A 5,000-nucleotide genomic window follows, 5' to 3' on the forward strand; every position below is an offset into this window, starting at 1 on the left:
TTGTGGATGTTCTGAATAGCGCATCTCTCTGCTGACCATTAGCTGCGTGCGGGTTTGTGATGTCCATCTGCTCAGGCCAGGCTGGTTCTGGAGCATTCATCTCCTGTTTGCTCACTGCTATTGTGTTTTGCTGGAAGCAGTCCATCATATATGATGTGTTTGGCTGTAAACACATGGCAGATGCTGCATGAGGGAACCGGGAAAGATGAAACGAGCGACTGAAGAGTCACACAGAGACGAGGACGGACTGAACAAATGAACAAACACACTCCGCAGATCTGAAACTCACAGACGCAGGGAGATCTTCAAAACAGACACCGAGCATTGAACATGGAGCTGGGAAACTCACAGACACAAGCTGAGCGTCTTCAGATCCAGCAGAGACGAGCGGCTGTGTGTGAGGAGGAGGCCTCGCTCTGCAGAAGTGTATTCCTGAACCGTAAACACACTGTTTGTTCCTCAAGTCTGCTTCATGTGCACTCATGGTGAACTTTAAATCTGGAGTATCACAGATAATCCCATATTAATGAAGTTAATGGCCACTTAAAGAGAGAGCAGAGATTGGCTAAATATTTTAGACTTTAAAACACGAAACAATTCATGCACAGCGCATTAGATTGTGTCATGTTCATTCATATTTCACGATTTATGTCAGTCACATTCCCATTCACATTCAGTCACAGTCACAATCACATTCAGTCACAATCACATTTAATTACAGTCACAATCACAATCATATTCAGCCACAATCACAGTCACATACAGTCTCAATCCCAATCACATTCACAGTCAGTCTCAATCACATTCACATTTAGCCACAATCACACTCACAATCACATTCACATTCAATCACAGTCACAATCACTTTCACATACAGTCTCAATCCCAATCACATTCACAGTCAGTCACAGTCTCAATCACATTCACATTCAGCCACAATCACATTCAGTCACAATCACAATCAGCCACAATCACAGAAACAAACACAATCACAGTCAGGCACAATCACATTCCCAATAACATTGTCACAACCACATTCATGGTCAATCACAATCACACTCACAATCACATTCAACCACAATCACATTCACTATCACACTCAGCCACAATCACACTCACATTCAGCCACAGTCACATTCACATTCAATCACAGGCACAATCACATTCATATACATTCTCAATCACATTCACATTCAATTGCAGTCACAATTACAATCCCATTCAGCCATGATCACAGTCACAATCACATTCACATACAGTTTCAATCACATTCACAGTCAGCCACAATCACAGTCATAATCACATTCAGCCACAAACACAATCACATTCACATTCAGTCATAATCATGTTCACAATCACATTCAATCACAACCACATTCAGTCACAATCACATTCACAGTTAGTCACAAGCACATACACAGTCAGCCATAATCATAGTTAAAAACACAATCACTGTCAGGCACAATCACATTCACATCACAGTCAGTCACAATCAAGTTCACAGTCATATTCAGCCACAATCACAGTCAGCCACAATAACATTAATAATCACATTCAGTCACAAACACAGTCAGTCACAATCACATTCACAATCACAGTCAGGCACAATCACATTCACAATAACATTCGGTCACAATCAAATTCAGTCACAATCACATTTACAACTACAATCGGTCACAATCACATTCACAGTCAGCCACAATCACAGTCAGGCACAATCACATTCACAATCACATTCAGTCACAATTACATTCACAGGCAGTCACAATCACTACCAAATTCAGTCATAAGCACATTCACATTCATTCGCAGTCAGTCACAGTCACTTAGAATCACAGCCTGTCTCAATCACATTCACAATCACATCCACAGTCAGTCACAATCACAGTCAATCACAATCACATTTATAATCACAGTCACAATCACAGTCACTCAGAAAGTGTCAGTCACAACCACAGTCACATTCAGTCACTATCAGGCAGTCGCTTCGACAATCACAGTCACAATTAGTCACAACCACTTTCACAAATCACAGTCAGTGTCAGTCAGTTGCATTCATAATCACTTTCACAGTTCAATTTTCAATCACAATCACAAGGACAGACAGATCCAGTCACAACCAGGCAATCAGTCACAGCTACAATCACACAATCACAGTAGGTCATGATCAGTCATAGGTCTCGATCAGACACAGTCAATCAATCTCACAATCACAGTCCCAAAATCCCACCCACAGTCACACTCAGCCCCGCCCACAGTGGCTTCACCCTGCCGGTGATGTCAGGCCCTCTTAATGCTGCTGTTTGTAATGAGCTCTCAGCTGTTGTCAAGGTCGTTTGATTTTCACCTTTACTCAAACGACTTCCACTGACCCGCTATAATGAGCAGGTAATTTGCCAACAACTCCCTGGAAGCCTCCTCTAAACGCTCATTAAATTTGCATGCGCCGAGGGAGAGCTCGCGACAACAAACGCTCGCTATTCATCTGCGAACACGTGCTAATTTGATCAAGGCCGCGCGGAGACACTGGCGTCTCGCTCACTGAATATGATAAGAAAGAGAAACGCAGGCTAAATATTGTTTCGGCTCTTGCTGATTGATTACTCGTCAGCCGTCGCAGCTGGAGCCCAACAAGAGAGATCAATCAGACAATTAGTGCGGTGTTTTAACGGCTGAAGCCGAGCGTGCAGAAGCAGAACACACGTGTGTGACAGTCCGCCACCGACACCGGCTGCAGCTCCCGTTATTAATCATGATTAGAGAACACCGTGATGCTGTGCTTTCAGACTCAGCAGATGCTCACATGTGTGCCACAAGCCCAGTGTGTGTGTGTGTGTGTGAGTGTGTGAGAGAAAGAGCATGCTTGACTCTGTGTGTGTGTGTGTGTGCATCTACTGTATGTATATGTGTGTGTATATGTGTGTATATCTCTTTTTGTGTGTCTTTGTGTGTGTGAAGGAGGATGCATATTTCTGTGTGCATATATGTATATGTGTGTGCGTGTCAGTGTGTGTTTTGATGGGGTCAGTGGGGTTTTGGCTGTCAGGCATGTGCGTCTGAGGACAGAAACATGTCATCACATGAGGCCTGCGTTCAGCATAATAACCCGTTTCCAACCCATCCTGCGAGCAGCTGACTGACACGCTGTCACTTATTTATGTGCACAGCTCTCGGTGTGTGTGTGTGTGTGTGTGTGTGTTTGCATGCTTAAGCATGTGTAAATGTGTGTGCATGACTATATATGTTAGTGTGTGAATGAGTGTCTTTGTGTGTGTGTGTGTGTGTGTGTGTAACTGTGTGTAACTGTGTGTATATGAGCATGGCATGTTTAAGTCTGTGTATTTGTATGAGCATTGTTGACAGTATTTTATTGATGTTGTGCTGTAGAATATCCAGATAAACACACACACACACACACACACTCACACACACACACACACACACACACACACACACTCACACATGTCGCTTTATAGCAGAGATGATCTTGAATCAGTGTGTGGGAGCTGATGTAGATGTACAGTTGGAGATAAACACAGATCAGAACAGCTCCGCGTCTCCACACCTCCTCCTCCTCCTCAAGGCATGATGTCCTCAAACTCCTGATAAACACACTCTGACCATCTGGGAGAAACAGAGCGAGCGCTCCAGTGTGTGTCTGATACACACACACACACGCACACATGCTCTGCAGCATTAGTACAGTATTAAAGTGCAGCGTCAGAGGTGTGTGTGTTCAGTCTACAGCTGTGACGGTGTGTGATCTTCACCCAAACATGCAGGAAAAGAACCGTATAGTGTCTCCCTGTCCTGCCTGACGGCGGCGGCGTGTGTGTGTGTGTGTGTGTGTGTGTGTGTGTGTGCGGCAGAGTGTTAAACACATCAAATGAAGCACATTACTGCATGTTAGAGGCTGATGTTGGCGTATTAGTGAACAGGCCGTCTGGGGCTGTGCTCATAAATATTGAAGTGGCCTGCTCCAGCGTAACCTCCTGCTCTTCATCACGCCGCATCTTTTATTCATTCAGCACATTTACAGACGTGTGTTTACTTAGCCTGAAAGAGGAGTGTGATGCCGCCGCTGTTGTTCTCTCTCTCTCTCTCTCGGTTGATTTATTCATGAGATGTTGTTTGGTTATTGATGAGAGCAGCAGTGTAAATGCCTCTCCGCCGTAAACGCTTCCGCTGTCAGAGTCCAGAAGAACTCCTGCTGCTGACCTGCACACACACACACACACACACACTGCTCCTCTGCTGAACACTGAGGGAGATACTCTGAAGAATGCTGGAGAACACAGACACTGACTGACACAGTGTTTCTGCTCCTGCTCTGCTTCTCCAGCATTCTGCAGAGCATCTCCCTCAGTGTTCAGCAGAAGACAGAAGCTGATCGACGTGTAGCAGCACTGGAGAAGAGGAAACGATGAGGGGTTCCTGGCTGGACTGCACCATTAATGAACACATGAAGACATTACCTGAAATACACTCATCATCATCATCATCATCATCATCATCATCAGCATCATCATCATCATTTGCATCATCATCTTCATCATCATCATCTTCATCATCATCTTCATCATCATCATCATCATCATCTTCATCATCTTCATCATCATCATCTTCATCATCATCTTCATCATCATCATCATCATCATCATCAGCATCATCATCATCATTTGCATCATCATCTTCATCATCATCTTCATCATCATCATCATCATCATCTTCATCATCTTCATCATCATCATCTTCATCATCATCTTCATCATCATCATCATCATCATCATCATCTTCATCATCATCTTCATCATCATCTTCATCATCATTTGCATCATCATCTTCATCATCATCATCTTCATCATCATCTTCATCATCTTCATCATCATCATCATCATCTTCATCATCTTCATCATCATCGTCGTCGTCGTTTATGAGTTCTGACAGGATCATGATGTTGTTTCTCTCAGTAATGTGTGAACTGATGTGTTTAATTGATC

The 5,000-nt window shown here is 43.7% G+C and overlaps 1 protein-coding gene across 16 annotated transcripts in view; it reads left to right on the forward strand.

Annotated features, from left to right (window-relative positions):
- reln (reelin) overlaps positions 1 to 5,000 on the forward strand; it is a 68,537-nt gene that overhangs the window by 26,582 nt on the left and 36,955 nt on the right.

This window comes from Danio rerio, chromosome 18 (genome assembly GCF_052040795.2).
Source record: "Danio rerio strain M-AB ecotype USA chromosome 18, GRCz13ab, whole genome shotgun sequence".
NCBI classification, from domain to species: Eukaryota; Metazoa; Chordata; class Actinopteri; order Cypriniformes; family Danionidae; genus Danio; species Danio rerio.